Genomic DNA, 17,942 nt, shown 5'->3' with positions numbered 1-17,942 from the left:
TGCTGTACCTCCAGGCTAGAAAGGATACTAGGGAACGCACAGCCCTTCATTTTTATTTGAAAGGGTGCAATCAGTAAAGCAAGAAGTCAATTATATGATTTCTGAATAGAATTCATAACTAGATAAAACACCACCTGCAGCACCACATATATGGTAACAGTAAATTTCTAATGGGTCGAAAATGAGACCAGCCAGTCTGACACTTTTTTCTGAATTATTTTATGTGGCACAAAAGTAATATTATATCACTGTTCTGGATGATGATGAAAAATTTCAAAGATAATCATATATTCCTCTTGCATGCCTGCAGCTTGAACATCTTTAAACATTTCTTTTTAATGTGTTTTGTTCCTAAGCTTCATTTGTTATAAGCAATCCATCAGGCTTGTGGAAACTTTAGAAAAATCTGCTCATTTTTCTAAAATCACAATTATTCAGTGTAAAAAGCAACTGCTGCCCTATTCATTAATAACAATATAATAGGTTCAAAGAGTACAACTCAGTGTAGATTAAGAGAAAGGAAGTATCTGTACAAAGTGAACATTTTGATATGTAGCTTTCTCTTTATAGAGCATGAACTCCTTTCTTTTCAAGCATGCCTGTGCGGCATTATGGGTGCCCAATGCCTCTGCTATGCATTAACTGAGATTACTGTATCTACTAAATATGCATTGTACAAACTGAAGAAATAATGAAATATTATTATGTAACCAAAAGAAAGTTAAAGTGACCCTGTTGCTTTCTAAAACATCCAAGTGCACCCAGGGGCGTATCCAGAGTCTAGTCTTGGGAGGGGCACTGCCAGAAAATATTTTTTTTTGCAGTCAATTTATCTGGGCAATAGTTGGTGTTGGTGCTTCAATCATCACAGCTCCATGGTTGATATGGTGTCAGGATGATTGAAGCGCATTATTTCTATTATTACATTGGAATATAAAATTAAATAGTTCAACCCACCCTAATGCAGAATTAGTGGGAGCCCTGAGTGTGTCGCTTGCCACATCACCTGCCACCAGATGCAGATTGTCACTTGCCACGTCACCTGCCACAAGTTGCAGATTGTCACTTGCCACGTCACCTTCCACCAGATGTAGATTGTCACTTGCCACGTCACATGCCACCAGATGCAGATTATCACTTGCCACATCACCCGCCACCAGATACAGATTTTCACTTGCCACATCACCTGCCACAAGTTGCGGATTGTCACATCCCCTGCCACAAGATGCGCATTGTCACTTGCCACATCGTCCTGCCACCAGATACAGATTGTCACTTGCCCCGTCACCTGCCACATGTTGTGGATCGTCACTTGCTGTGTCACTTGCCTGCTACAAGGTGCGGATTGTCACTTGCTGTGTCCTAGAGTGAAGGCGGGCAGAGAGATGATGTAATCTCTCTGTTGCCCGTGGCTGCACAGTGAGGATGGAACTGTGATGCAGGGCGGGTGATGAGAGATGATGTCATCAATAATCTCTCTGCTCCCCCACCTGCTCGCTCACTTGCCGACTGGCCTGTTCGGCTGCTCACCCGCGGGCCCTCTGACTGGCCAGCCCGTTCACCTGCTGGCCCGCTGACTGGCCCGCCCGCTCACCTGCTGGCCCGCTGACTGGCCCGCCCCTCACCTGCCGGCCCGCTCACCTGCAGGCCCGCTGACTGGCCCGCCCGCTCACCCACAGGCCCGCTGACTGGCCCGCCCACTCAACCGTAGGCCTGCTGACTGATTCGCCTGCTCACACGCCGGCCCACTGACTGGCTCACCTGCCTGGCCATCACTAATTTCTCGGGGGGGGGGGGCAATTGCCCCTCCCTGGATCCGCCCCTGGGTGCACTTAGTAAAAGAAAAGGATGAATGCTTACCTCTCCAGCAGGTGGTAAGGCTATACTTTGCTGTCTTGCAATGCTAGCAGCATCACTGCTACCTAATACTTCTCCAAGGGCCAGATAGTGTGTCCCCCACTGAGCAAAATGATTCTTACTGCTGGCCACTGGCTCCTGTAATAATGTAGAAGATAGTGGAAGGAACTATATCGACCAATGGGGAACATCTATCCGACAAACACAGGCGCATCAAATAACGGTAGTACTGCTAGCTCTGCACCAGGGTGAAGAATGGACTTGCTGCCTGCTGGAGATGAGAGCATGCATCCTCTTCTATCTGCAGGGTGCAGCTGCCTATATTTTTAAACAAAGTGACATGGTTATTTTAAAGGGAACATGCACTGAGACATGTATGTTAGTTTCCTGGCTGTTATACTCATCCAACAGCTTTGATGCTGACCTTAGGGAAGCATGCAGATCCAGAGCTCTGACTTCACTGGCTGCATGATTGATTTAGAAAGTATTGAAAAACTAAGGAACTAATGAATGTACATCTTTTAAACAGATGTAAAATGGATATTAAAGAAGAAAAAAATGAAGACAGAGTGAAACAATATGGTGCAATAAAAACAACTTTTAAAATGAATGAATAAAATAGCACAATCTTTGCACTGACATATGGCCAGGTAATGGGGCGTATTGTTTGGTCAAGTGTGCAGTGTGAGCAAAGCCACTGTAATGTTAGAGGGGTCCTGTATTTCTCCTTTGCTTCCTTCAGAATAGTCTCTGGTGATACTCAGAGATGAAGGCCGGGTTCATATGTGTGGCTGCAGTTCCCAGAATGGGGTCTGGTGCATTCCTGTTCACCAGTTCAGGTGCGATTCAGGTCAAAACTTTTGCTTGAATTCGGACCTGAACTGGATCCAAAGACGCACAGGACCCTTTTGGAATGAAGACCGTGGCCACCCCGGACCTGTGCTAACCAGCTCCATTGCGAGCTGGGCACACTTGCATGTCATGCGAATTGGATGCAGAGAAACTGTATCCAATTCGCACATATGTGAACCCGGCCTAAATCTCTAGAGGGCATGGTCCAGCATTCAGCAATTAAAAGCTACTGCTTTGTTTCTTATATATATTTAAAAATTTACCAATGCCTACTGGATAAACATTTTACATGCATGCTATATGTATCCTCAAGACACCCCCACTGGTTCTAGCAGGTGAAAGGCAAATTTGATCTTTAAAGCATTTGTTAACTCCCAAAAAAATTATACAGATTCTGGTCCCTTAAAGCAGATTACAGAGCACAGTGCTTGTGCCGTGTAATCGCCCCCCCTCTAAACTGTAAAAAAAAACCTTGAATCTGCCACTTTCTGTATGCCCTCTCTAATCAGACCACGATAAACCAGGGCTGCTCCGCCCTGATCACCGTGGTCAAAGTGCATCCCTCCATCAGATGCTGCCTGCTCTCTGCTCTCCTCGCTCCCCCCTCACTTCCTCCTTCCTGCCTATCATCTCCCTCTGTCTGTCTCAGGCCCGCCCCCCGCTGCTATTATTGTAAAAATAAAAACGTAACTTTGTCACTGCCAGCCCCTCTATTAGAGGCTGGCATAGCACACTGTGTATGTTGTTTTTAAAAACGAGTATTCTAAATACTGAATTTCAGCTGTCTTCAGGCTGGTCACGTGACTCGCGGCTGCTTTACAGCTCCGATGGATGATTTCTGTAGAGGAGACGAGCGGCCATGGGATCTCCCCGGCTGACGTCAGAGGAAGATCATGGCCCCTCCCTCAGAAGCCATCCATTGAAGCTGAAAAGCGCCCGTGAGTCATGTGACCGGCCTGAAGACAGCTGAAATTCCCTATTTAGAAAACTCATTTTTAAAAACAACTTACACAGTGTGCTATGCCAGCCTCCAATAGGGGGGCTGGCATAGTCTTATACAAATGCCTTAACAAACACTTTAAGATTACAGTGAAGCTTTTCACCAAGTGAAAAATTTCTTTGAATCAGGAATTCAAATTGTTAGCAACAAATTCATGGAATTTAGCTTGTTAACAGCATGCAAACACTAATAGGAATAGCGGTGTGCACAGCTTGCTTTTACAAAGCATGTGCAAAACTTTCAACCAGGTTAACCATTTCAGCCTCGGAAGATTTTAACCCCTTCCTGACCAGAGCACTTTTTACAATTTGGCACTGCATTGCTTTAACTGACAATTGCGCGGTCATGCAATGCTGTACCCAGAACCAAATTTGCATCCTTTTTTCCCACAAATAGAGCTTTCTTTTGGTGGTATTTGATCACCTCTGCGTTTTTTATTTTTTGCGCTATAAACAAAAAAGCGTGACAATTTTGAATAAAAAACTGTATTTTTTTACTTTTTTCTATAATAAATATCCCCAATTTAAAAAAACAAAACACATTTCTTCATCAGTTTAGGGCAATATATATTATTCTACATATTTTTGGTAAAAAAAAATTGCAATAAGCGTATATTGATTGGTTTGCGCAAAAGTTATAGCGTCTACAAACTGTAGGAAAGATTTATGGTTTTTTTATTCTTTATTTATTTTTTACTAGTAATGACGGTGATCTGCGGTACTTTAGTAGTGGCCAATGACAGTCCTCCTCCTCCTGGAAAAAGGGACCCCCCCAGCTGACCTTGACCGTGGTAATCTCTTGTCCTAAGTCCCGGTATATCCTCAGCAGGTGTCCGGGGCTTAGAAATCCTCTCAGCTGAATGTCCAAAATGTTCCTTGTGAGGAGGACGTTTTGGAGCATTCTAATTGGTCAGTGCTGTCACATGGGCGGCGCCGACCAATCAACACCCACATAGCCAGTCCTGTCAGCTATGCAGAAGACGCATGGATGCAGAGAGGATTTCTAAGCCCCTGGGCTTAGAACCAGAGATTGTGGGGGGCGAGGAGGGGGAACCTTACAGATTGTTCTGTAAAGGTGAACTTACACTTTAAAGACTAAGCCTTTTTCTGACACTTCTTGCTTACAAGTTAAAATCAGTATTTTTTCCTAGAAAATTATTTAGAACTCCCAAACATTATATATATATTTTTTAGCAGAGGCCCTAGAGAATAAAATGGTGGTCGTTTCAATATTTTATGTGACACTGTATTTGTGCAACAGTCTTTCAAAAGCAATTTTTGGGGAAAAAATGCACTTCAATGAATTAAAAAAAAACTAAACCGCAAAGTTAACCCAATTTTTTTGTATAATGTGAAAGATGGTGTTAGGCTGAGAATTGTGATCTTTATTCTAAGCAAAAAAAATGTGATTCTCATTTCACTTTATTCGGAATCGTGCAGCTCTAGTATTTAGTATTAGGCTACTTATATACTGTAAGTATCTACCACTATTATAAAAAGAATTAATCTACCTTGTACTTTATTTTTGTGTCCCATCAACACTGTATATATGGGAAGCAGTACTTGAACTATCAATATTTTCTAACTGCCTGTAAGCCTTAAAAGTTTTATCAATAACCTGGTTTTCTGTTTTGTTGCTGGGAACTATTGATTGTTTTATAAAACCAAGTTGTCAAATTTTCTTCACTTCCTTAAGTGAGCTAAAATAGAGTGAACTATAACTGGAAGAGTATTTTTCATCTAAATGTATACAATTTGATTTTCATTTCATTTCTAGGCTATCGTTTTTGGAAAAATAGTGCTATTACAGACTATCTGAAATTATAATGCAAGAGAGAACTTTGGATTCCTGAAGAACATACAGTAAATGTATTTATTTATGACTAATATTTGTTCTGGGCATGTTTGGACATTACATCTGTTCTTGTGAATGTTAGGATGGAACTGTCAAATTAGAAGAATATACAGTTATTTGGAACATTGTAATAGGTTTCTACTGAGCTGTAATCTGTATTTAACAAGACTTTTCACACTATGTTGATTACCTAATGCTGAATTGTGGACAGTATTGATTAATTTTGTAGAATTGGCTATGTTTTGAGAAAAACAATGAATACCGGCAGCATTGTTGAGCACTGAATATTATTTCAACCATATACAGTGCATTTACCATTTCACTGTCTATTTAAATCAACTTGGTTGCCTACTTGCTTGTTTTTATATTTCAGAGGAAGATTGAAGCTGAAATATTGCTTAATAAACTCCATGCATGTTCTGTTTTGTCATCACTTTGGCTTTGGTAACTGATTGAAGAGTCGGAATAGCAATTTTTACCTACTTACTACTGTATATTTTACATGACTAAAGTATAGATAAACTTATATTACTGTTTCTTTATAACTTACAATCAAGGAATAAAAATGTGCATAACTGTGACTATTGTAAAGCAAACCGATGCATTGCAGCAAAGGTATTGTTGCAACAGGTTTGCTTTGAAATTGAACTCTATGTAGACACAAATAATGCAGCTCTGTGATAATTAATAAATCATTACATTTATTTTTAAATGCAAGAAGTATACAGTAAGTAAGTCTCCAAACCACAGGGCTGGAGTGTCAGAGAAAGAAGCTACAAAAAAAGCCAAGCAGTTCATGGTCTGTTAAGAAGCATGCTGATAGGAAGTGTCAAAGAGATGAGCTCATCAAAGTGCTGCTGTTTTGGGTCCAGGATGGGGTCAGAGCAAATGGATTGAATGAAGTTGGCCATCAAATTGAGGACATGTACTAGCAGAAAAAAAGTATTGCGGGGAAAATCTCTGAATTGAAGGTATCCGAAATGGGATGTTCAATTCGGCCCTGAGCTATTGTTTACTGACAGGGAGACTGCCCCCACCCCCCCCCCGCCAGAAGACACCACAGCCAGCGCTTGCAACCAATGGCTGCCAGTGCTGATTGGATGCTGATCGGCTGCTGGTTTTCCAGCAAGCCCATTTGACAGAAGTCGAACATTAGATCAACTTCTGTAGGACAAGCTGCTGCACACATTGGCAAAATGTTAGCAGGTTTCTGTTGAACTGGCAAATACCGGCTGATATTCTGACAGTTGCTACCAGCCTTATAAATTGCTCATCCTTCTCATAGGACAGTGCTAATGTGTAATAATTGGCCTGGCCCTGTCACATGAAGGCAGAGAGCATCTTTAGCTTTGTGTAAGCACTAACTGGAATGACTTAGTACTTACAAAGGGCAGTCGAGTAGTAAAAGAAAGGAGGCATAGCCCAGGTTCACTTTACGTTTCATACCAAGCATGAAATATTGTTATTTTTTTATTTATTTTTTTTACAAATAGAAGACATTTTTAACCACTTCAGCCCCAGAAGGATTTACCCCCTTCCTGACCAGAGCACTTTTTACAATTTGGCACTGCGTCTCTTTAACTGCTAATTGCGCGGTCATGCAATGCTGTACAAAATTTGTGTCCTTTTCTTCCTACAAATAGAGCTTTCTTTTGATGGTATTTGCTCACCTCTGCAATTTTTATTTTTTGCACTATAAACGGAAAAATACCGAAAATTTTGAAAAAAAATTATATTTTCTACTTTTTGTTATAATAAAAATCCAATAAACTCAATTTTAGTCATACATTTAGGCCAAAATGTATTCGGCCACATGTCTTTGGTAATAAAAATGTCAATAAGCTTATATTTATTGGTTTGCACAAAAGTTATAGCGTCTACAAACTAGGGTACATTTTCTGGAATTTACACAGCTTTTAGTTTATGACTGCCTTTGTCATTTCTTGAGGTGCTAAAATGGCAGGGCAGTACAACCCCCCCCCCAAATGACCCCATTTTGGAAAGTAGACACCCCAAGGAAATTGCTGAGAGGTATGTTGAGCCCATTGAATATTAATTTTTTTTGTCCCAAGTGACAAAATGACAAAAAAAAAAAAAAAATTACAAAAAGTTGTCACTAAATGATATATTGCTCACACAGAGCATTTGGGGGGGTTTGTGCCACCTGGGCATTCCATGGCCTCCGAAACTGTGATAGGCAGTGAAGAGTGAAATCAAAAATTTACGCCCTTAGAAAGCCTGAAGGCAATGCTTGGTTTTCGGGGTCGGGAGTCTCACACATGTGGTATCCCCGTACTCAAGAGAAGCAACAGAATGTATTTTGGGGTGTAATTTCACATATTCCCATGGCATGTTTGAGCAATATATCATTTAGTGACAACTTTGTGCAAAAAAAATAAATAAAAAATTGTCTCTTTCCTGCAACTTGTGTCACAATATAAAATATTCCATGGACTGGACATGCCTCTCAGCAAATAGCTTGGGGTGTCATTTGGGGGGGGGGGGGTTTGAACTGTCCTGGCATTTTATGCACAACATTTAGAAGCTTATGTCACACATCACCCACTCTTCTAACCACTTGAAGACAAAGCCCTTTCTGACACTTTTTGTTTACATGAAAAAATTTTTTTTTTTTTGCAAGAAAATTACTTTGAACCCCCAAACATTATATATATTTTTTAAAGCAAATGCCCTACAGATTAAAATGGTGGGTGTTTCATTTTTTTTTTTCACACAGTATTTGCACAGCGATTTTTCAAACCCATTTTTTTGGGAAAAAACACACTTTTTTAAATTTTAATGCACTAAAACACAATATATTGGCCAAATGTTTGATGAAATAAAAAATATGATCTTAGGCCGAGTACATGGATACCAAACATGACATGCTTTAAAATTGCGCACAAACGTGCAGTGGCAACAAAATAAATACATTTTTAAAAGCCTTTAAAAGCCTTTACAGGTTACCACTTCAGATTTACAGAGGAGGTCTACTGCTAAAATTACTGCCCTCGATCTGACCTTTGCGGTGATACCTCACATGCATGGTACAATTGCTGTTTACATTTGACGCCAGACCGACACTTGCGTTCGTCTTAGCGCGAGAGCAGGGGGGGACAGGGGTGCTTTTTTTTTTTTTTCTTTATTGTTTTTTTGCTTTTTTATCTTATTTTTAAACTGTTCCTTTCATTTTTTTTTACATCATTTTTATTGTTATCTCAGGGAATGTAAATATCCCCTATGATAGCAATAGGTAGTGACAGGTACTCTTTTTTGAAAAAATTGGGGTCTATTAGACCCTAGATCTTTCCTCTGCCCTCAAAGCATCTGAACACACCAAGATCGGTGTGATAAAATGCTTTCTCAATTTCCCAATGGCGCTGTTTACATCTGGCGAAATCTAAGTCATAAAATGCTCGTAGCTTCCGGTTTCTTAGGCCATAGAGATGTTTGGAGCCACTCTGGTCTCTGATCAGCTCTATGGTCAGCTGGCTGAATCACCGGCTGCATTCTCAGGTTCCCTGTTGAGACAGGATAGCCAGAGAAAAACACGGAAGACGGTGGGGGGGGCATTACCTCCCACTGCTTGTAAAAGCAGTCTAGAGGCTAATGAGCCACTAGGATTGCATTTACATGAAAGCCGACCGCTGGCTGAAAAGAATGATACCAAGATGATAACTAAACCTGCAGGCATCATTCTGGTATAACCACTCAAAGTCGTGAATGGCGTACCTGAAGACAAAAAAATGGTTAACAATAAAACACAGTAAACGGTAAAGTATAAAAAATTGCATACCTGAAAAGCAAACATGATAAAACATAATAACAATAAAACATTGCAGAATAGAATACAGTAAAAAAGAGCAGAACAATAGAGAGAGAATAGAGAGAACAATAAAACGACAACTATTTTTTTTTTTTTATATTTTTTTTGTGTTTTTTTTTTTTTTTTTACACTTTTTTTTGTAACTAACTTTTATAACTGTAACCGGTTCCAGGTTCAGGTCTCTCAAAATGCGATGGCATCTTGGGAGACCCTGTGAAAGTGTGCCTAGTCTGTGCAATGCTGTACCCTACGCTAATACTCAACTAGTGCATGGTAGTGTTCAAAACATTCACCAATGCAAAGACCAGGATTGTCAGGACAGGAGGGAAAATAATAGCAGGTGTCACACCTATATTCGCCCTTGCTGCAGACACAACATCTTTTTTTGGGGGGTTCGTTGGGTAGGGGTACTCGGGAGGACATAAAGAAAATGCCTCTCATGCAGCCGACTGCATTTGGTTGGGGATGTGAATGGGGGAAGTACGGGTGCTGCAGAAGTGGTGGGTTCCCAGTTAGGATTGGTGAATGCAGCAGGAAGGGCACTATGGGCACGACGGGCCTGTTTGTCTTCTTCTTGGTAGCAGCGGGACACTACTTGTGCTTGCCACCTCACCAGCTTGAACTGCACTTATGGGACTCGCCACGTCACCAAGTGTTACTGCAGTGCTGGTTTGACTACGACCGGGGTGTACTAAGCCGCTGGTGCTTGCCAGTTCACCAAAACACTACCAAAAAAACTGTTAGCGATTGCAGGGATCAGGCCTGACTCTGCAAACGCTGCAGTTATGCATTTAGTGTTTTGTAAGTGACAGTGATCGATCGATACTGCACTTGGCTGGGCTGGGCTGGGCCAGGCGGAGGGGCAAAACGCAGGTGCTAGCAGGTATCTGGGCTGATCCCGCTAACACTGTGTTTTTGGGAACGCTAAACTGCTGGGGACGCTAGTATAGATCTGATCGGATCAGATATTGATCTGTTCAGATACTATACCACTAAGGGAGGTGTATGCTGTGTGCGTGGGTGTTAGCGGTACCGGCGCTAACCTGACGCTGCCTGGGGTGACGCATATCACCGCTGGGCGATCAAGGGGCTAAACCTTTATTCGGTAATAAACGGCGGGTGCCGTGACACTATAAAAAATAAACTAACTAACCAGCGTCACCCGTAACAGTTATACGGTGATCACTGGTAAAAGGGTTAACTAGGGGGCAATCAAGGGGTTAAAACCTTTATTAGGTAGTATATGGGGGTCCCTGACGCTATAAAACGCTGACGGCGAACCTAAATATTTACCTCCCTAACTAGCGTCACCAGTGACACTAATACAGCGATCAGAAAAACTATCGCTTAGTGACACTGGCGATGGGGGGTGATCGAGGGGTTATAACTTTATTAGGGGGGTTAGGGGGGTACCCTAGAATTAAAGGGGGCTAACACTAACTGCCCTACCACACTAACTGTCACAAACTGACACCAATGCAGTAATCAGAAAAAAAAAAAAAAACAGCTTGGTGTCAGTGTGACGGGGGGAGGGGTGATTAGGGGGTGATCGGGGGGTGATCGGGGGTGATGGGGGTGTATTGTGTGCCTGGCATGTTCTACTGTGTGTGTGTTTGTGCACTCACATCGATGCCTTCTCTCCTCGGAACCGGAACGGAAAATACCGAGCCGAGAAGAGATGACATCATTTCCTCTACTGCTGTTTACCATACAGCAGCAGAGGAATTATCGCATTGGCTGGGAGCGATCGGGAGGGGGGCCACGAATGGATGGCCTCCCCCTCACCTCCGATCACCGGGGGACAAATGCTGCCCGCCTCGGGCACCGGGGGGAGGTCCAATCGGACCAGATCACGTACAGGTACATGATTCTGCCTGCCCATGCCATTCTGCCGACGTATATCATTGTGAGGCGGTCGGCAAGTGGTTAATATACAATATAATGCAGTATAATCCACACACACTTTATTTAAGCTTGATACTCTTCTTAACCCCTGCACGGATCCCAGATAACTCTCCAGAGTATCTGACCCCCTCCTTGCGAACCTCTCGGACCTTGCCCTTTCTGCGGATTTTGGCACGCCTGAACTTCTCTCTGTGTTTAACTCTGGGGTTTCGGTCAATCTACTTCCTTTTAGGTGTAAGTCCTTTATTTTTCTCAATCTAGTAAGTAATCGCTCTCTTTGCATTGGCATCCATTTCTTCTGTTGGTACCTCATCAATTTCCTCTGTTTTGCCACGTTTCCTTTTTTCTAGTAGTTTTCTCTCCATCATCTTGTAATAGCTCAGAGCATCGTCTTCTCCCAGATCTGAGTCAGTGTCTTCAGGCTCCTCTAGAGGACCATTGACAGCTGCTTTCTTGGAAGCTTTGGTTGACTATTTTGGAGTTTAAATGCACTTGGATTTTTCTGGAAATCTTCACTTAGAAGCAAATGTATTTCTGAAGATAATCTCTGATCCACAACTGCAAGTTTGTTTATCAGATTTCTATATGTGACCAGTCTTTCTATCATGGGATGCCCGGTGATTGGCAGTCTCTTGGCTTTCAAAAACAGGTAATAGCTGATATTTGTGTAATAGTTCATATACAGCTGGAATTTAGTCTGCAGGTAGGCACTACCCTTTCCATCAGGGATGGTTCCATCTTTCACCATCTGCAACAACGGTTCCAATTCATTTTTCACCTCTTCTAACTTAAGCTTCAGATCCTGAGTAAGTTCCAGCAGCTCCGGAGATTCCTTCTTCAGCAATTTGCCTTTCTCCTTATCAGACATTTTCTCCAAATCCTTTACAATCTTTTCCTCGGACAGCTTCTCATCACTCGGTTTTTCACTAAATTCCTGTAAGAAATCCAGGCCATAATCTTCCTCACTGAGGGTCTTTGCCAACCGTTGCTGGACATTTTGTGCTTCCTCTTCTTCTTCAGCCTCCACCTCTAGCTCCTCTTTGCTTTTTTCTTTTTTTTGTTGTACTCCTTGTAGTCCGTGTCATAGTACAGCTTCTTCTTCTGCCCCCAGGCCAAAGCATCTGACAGACCATCATTTGCACGATCTTCTAGGTCACTTCCCATTGAAATACGATCATCTTTATTCTCTTCATCATCATCTTCCTCCTCCTTATCAGGAATATCAAGGGGCATAACTTCATCCTCGCTGTCATATTGTTCTACATCACTGTCAAATTTGACTCCTTTTTCCATCAGACTCTTAAACTTCCCCTCGTGGTAATCATCAATTTCATCATTATAATACTTTGAGGAGATCTCCTTTGTGGAAGGGATATTTGCATTGGACAAGGATTCATCATACACAAGTTCATCTTCTTTGGCTTTTTTGGGCCTTTGATTCCTGCGAGCTCTCCCCATCCTCCCCTCTTCTCCAGTCTCTGTTCCCACGTGAAATATTGTTATTTTTGAAGAGGCTAAGCACACTAGTTCTTTCCACTGGGCTGTATTGTTTACATCAAGCCACACTAAACATGTGATTCGTGATGCCCTTTTGGTATTAAACCAGTGCTCACTTTTTGTCATCTCATTTTTAACAGATTCCTGTCTACCAGCATCCTGATCACCACCATATTCAACCCCAGCATCCCAATTACCGCCATATGCCATGCCAGTGTCCTAATCACCGCCATACCCCATACCAGCATCCTGATCACCATCAAATGGCATACCAGCGTGCTGATCACTCCCATAAACTTTTCCAGCATCCTAATCACTGCCATATGCCATACCAACATCCTGAAAATGGCCATATACACCATACCAATGTCCTGATCACTGCCATACCTTATACCAGCATCCTGATCACCGCCATACCCTATTACAATGTCCTGATCAACGACATACCAGCATCCGGAACCCATTCCAGGTTTCTGATCACCGCCATACACCATACCAATATCCTGTTTACTGCTATACCCCATACCAGTATCCTGATCACCACCATACACTATACCAACATCCTAAACACCACCATATCCCACACCAGTAGCCTGATCACTGCCATTACCATAACAGCATTACCATAGCAGTACCCAATACCAATGTCCATATCACTGCCATACCCCATACCAGTGACCTTATCATCACTATACCCCATACCAGTGACCTGATCACTGCCATAAGCCATAGAAGTGTCCTGATCACCACGCTACACCATACCAATATCATGATCATCGCCATATAGCTGCTCACTGCATACCTCATACCAGTGTCCTGATTACTGCCATACCTCATACCAGCATCCTGATCACCACCATACCCTATACCAATGTCCTGATCATCATTATACCCCATACCAGAGTCATGATCACTGCCATACCGCATACCAGCATCCTGATCACCTCCATACACCATACCAACCTGCTGATCACCGTCATACGCCATACCAAAGTACTGATCACTGCCATACCTCATAACAGCATCCTGATCACTTCCATAACTCATACCAGCATCCCGATCACTGCCATATGCCATACCAGCATCCTGATCATTGCCATATGCCATACCAGTGTCCTGATGATGATCATATGTCATACCACCGTCCTGATCGCAGCCATACACCATTCCAACGTCCTGATCATCTCCATATGCCATACCAATATCCTGATCACCATCAACCATACCTCATACCAGCATTCTGATCACCGCCATACCCTATACTAGAGATGGGCCGAACAACCCCTGCTTCGGTTCGCACCAGAACACCTCGAACAGGCAAAAAGTTCTAGCTAGCATGCAAACCTTATTAAAGTCTATGAGACATGAACATGAAAAATCAAAAGCCCTCATTTTAAAGGCTTATATGCAAGGTATTGCCATAAAAAATGTGGGGACCCAGGTACTGAACTAGGGGACATATATCAATGCAAAAAAGTTTTTAAAACAATTTTTTTAGGAGCAGTGATTTTAATGATGCTTAACCACTGCTCAGCCCCGGAAGATTAGGCTGCTCAATGACCAGAGCACTTTTTACAATTTGGCACTGCAGTGCTTTAACTGGTAATTGCGTGGTCATGCAATGTTGTACCCAAATTAAATTTGCGTCCTTTTTTTCTCCACAAATAGAGCTTTCTTTTGATAGTATTTGATTGCCTCTGCACTTTTTATTTTTTGTAATATAAAAATTTTGAAAAAAAAGATATTTTCTACTTTTTGTTAGAAGAAAAATCCAATAAACTCAATTTTATTCATACATTTAGGCCAAAATGTATTCAGCCACACGTCTTTGGTAAAAAAGTCAATAAGCGTATTTTTATTTGTTTGCGCAAAAGTTATAGCCTCTACAAACTATGGTACATTTTCTGGAATTTACGCAGCTTTTAGTTTATGAATGCCTACTCATTTTTGAAGTGCTAAAATGGCAGGGCAGTACACTCCCCCCCCAAAGACCCCATTTTGGAAAGTAGACACTCCAAGGAAATTGCTGAGAGGCATGTTGAGCCCATTGCATATTTTATTTTTTGTCACTGTGATTGAAAAATGACAGAAAAGAAAAATGATATATTGCTCACACATGCCATGGTTATATGTGGAATTACACCCCAAAATACATTCTGCTGCTTCTCCTGAGTATTGGGATTAGGGATGAGCCGAACACCCCCCTGTTCGGTTCGCACCAGAACATGCGAACAGGAAAAAAGTTTGTTCGAACACGCGAACACCTATAAAGTCTATGGGACATGAACATGAATAATCAAAAGTGCTAATTTTAAAGGCTTATATGCAAGTTATTGTCACAAAAAATGTATTTGGGGACCTGGGTCCTGCCCCCTGGGGACATGGATCAATGCAAAAAAAAGTTTTAAAAACGTCCGTTTTTTCAGGAGCAGTGATTTTAATAATGCTTAACCGCTTGGCATCCGCGCTATAGCCGAATGACGGCTACAGCGCGGACCTGAATTCCCGGGAGGCCATCATATGACGGCCTCCCCTGTGCACGTGCCCTGCGCGCGCCCTACAGGGCGCGCGTGGAGCGCACTGTGATCACTGAGTCACTGAGACTTGGGTGATCACCGATCTGTGTAAGGGGCCAGTCCCGGCCCCTTACCATGTGATCAGCTGTCAGCCAATGACAGCTGATCACATGATCAAAACAAAAGCTCTGTGATCGTTTTTTTTTTCTCCTCGCGCTGACAGTGCGAGGAGAAAAAAAAGCCGATCACCGGCTCAGCAGCAAGGGACATCGGTCCCGAAGAGGAGGAGGCAATAATGCCTCATATGTGCCTCAATTGTGCCAACAGTACCACTGACAGTGCAACCTAACATTGCCACATCACAGTGCCCACAGTGCCCACCATTGCCACGTATCAATGCCCATAAGTGCCACCTATCAATGCCTACAAGTGCCACCTATCAATGCCCACCATTGCCACCTAACAATGGCCACCAGTGGTGCCAATCAGTGCCACCTAGCAGTGTACAAGATCAGTGCCCATTATTGCCACTAATCAGTGCCCATCACTGCCACCCATCAGTGCCCATCACTGCCACCTATCAGTGCCCATTGGTGCCGCCTCATCAGCGTACATCAATGAAGGAGAAAAATTACCCTTTTAAAAAATTTTATAACAAAATATAAAAAAAAATAATTTTTTTTAAAAAAAATTCGGTCTTTTTAAATTTTTTTAACAAAAAATAAAAACCGCAGAGGTGATCAAATGCCACCAAAAGAAAGCTCTATTTGTGGGGAAAAAATGATAAAAATGTCATTTGGGTACAGTGTTGCATGACCGCGCAATTGTCATTCAAAGTGCGTCAGCGCTAAAAGCTGAAAATTGGTCTGGATAGGAGGGGGGTTTAAGTGCCCGGTAAGCAAGTGGTTAAAGTCAAACAATAAAAGTGTAATATACCTTTAAATTTCGTACCTGGGGGGTGTCTATAGTATGCCTGTAAAGGGGCGCATGTTTCCCATGTTTAGAACAGTCTGACAGCAAAATGACATTTCAAAGGAAAAAAGCCATTTAAAACTACTCGCGGCTATTGCATTGCCGGTCCGACAATACACATAGAAGTTAATTGATAAAAACGGCATGGGAATTCCCCACAGGGGAACCCCGAACCAAAATAAAAAAAAAAACGTGGGGGTCCCCCTAAATTCCATACTAGGCCCTTCAGGTCTGGTATGGATATTAAGGGGAACCCCGGCCAAAATTTTAGAAAAAAAATGACGTGGGGTCCCCCCCAAAAATCCATACCAGACCCTTATCCGAGCATGCAACCTGGCAGGCCACAGGAAAAGAGGGGGGGACGAGAGAGCGCCCCCCCTCCTGAACTGTACCAGGCCACATGCCCTCAACATTGGGAGGGTGCTTTGGGGTAGCCCCCCAAAACACCTTGTCCCCATGTTGATGAGGACAAGGGCCTCATCCCCACAACCCTGGCCGGTGGTTGTGGGGGTCTGCGGGCGGGGGGCTTATCGGAATCTGGAAGCCCCCTTTAACAAGGGGACCCCCAGATCCCGGCCCTCCCCCCTGTGTGAAATGGTAAGGGCCTACCATTTCACTAAAAAACTGTCAAAAATGTTAAAAATGACAAGAGACAGTTTTTGACAATTCCTTTATTTAAATGCTTCTTCTTTCTTCTATCTTCCTTCATCTTCTTCTTCTGGTTCTTCTGGCTCTTCTGGTTCTTCCTCCGGCATTCTCATCCAGCATCTCCTCCGCGGCGTCTTCTATCTTCTTCTCCTCGGGCCGCTCCGCACCCATGGCATGGGGGGAGGCTCCCGCTCTTCTCTTCATCTTCTTCTCTTCTTCATCTTCTTCTTCATCTTCTTCATTTTCTTCTCCGGGCCGTCAGAAGAGGAGACGCCATCACACAGCGGGAGCCTCCCTCCATGCCAGCATGGATGCGGAGTGGCCCGGAGAAGAAAATGAAGAAGAGAAGAAGAGAAGATGAAGAAGAAGATGAAGAAGAGAAGAAGATGAAGAGAAGAGCGGGAGCCTCCCCCCAAGCCATGGGTGCGGAGCGGCCCAAGGAAAAGAAGATAGAAGACGCCGCGGAGGAGATGCTGGACGAGAACGCTGGAGGAAGAACCAGAGAGCCAGAAGAACCAGAAGAAGAAGAAGATGATGAAGGAAGATAGAAGAAAGAAGAAAGAAGAAGCATTTAAATAAAGGAATTGTCAAAAACTGTCTCTTGTCATTTTTAACATTTTTGACAGTTTTTTAGTGAAATGGTAGGGGTACTTTTGTACCCCCTTACCATTTCACACAGGGGGGAGGGCCAGGATCTGGTGGTCCCCTTGTTAAAGGGGGCTTCCAGATTCCGATAAGCCCCCCGCCCGCAGACCCCCACAACCACCGGCCAGGGTTGTGGGGATGAGGCCCTTGTCCTCATCAACATGGGGACAAGATGTTTTGGGGGGCTACCCCAAAGCACCCTCCCAATGTTGAGGGCATGTGGCCTGGTACGGTTCAAGAGGGGGGCACACTCTCGTCCCCCCCTCTTTTCCTGCGGCCTGCCAGGTTGCGTGCTCGGATAAGGGTCTGGTATGGATTTTTGGGGGACCCCACGCCGTTTTTTTTTTTTTTGGCGCGGGGTTCCCCTTAA

At 43.1% G+C, this 17,942-nt stretch overlaps 1 pseudogene; it reads right to left on the bottom strand.

The window, feature by feature from the left end:
* Positions 1–11,321: 11,321 nt before the first annotated feature.
* Positions 11,322–13,016, bottom strand: LOC141141471 (something about silencing protein 10-like; annotated as a pseudogene).
* Between the last annotated feature and the right edge of the window lie 4,926 nt (positions 13,017–17,942).

Source organism: Aquarana catesbeiana, linkage group LG04 (genome assembly GCF_042186555.1).
Source record: "Aquarana catesbeiana isolate 2022-GZ linkage group LG04, ASM4218655v1, whole genome shotgun sequence".
NCBI classification, from domain to species: Eukaryota; Metazoa; Chordata; class Amphibia; order Anura; family Ranidae; genus Aquarana; species Aquarana catesbeiana.
The sequence above is the reverse complement of the archived record's forward strand: the minus strand, read 5'-3'. Positions and strand labels throughout refer to the sequence as shown.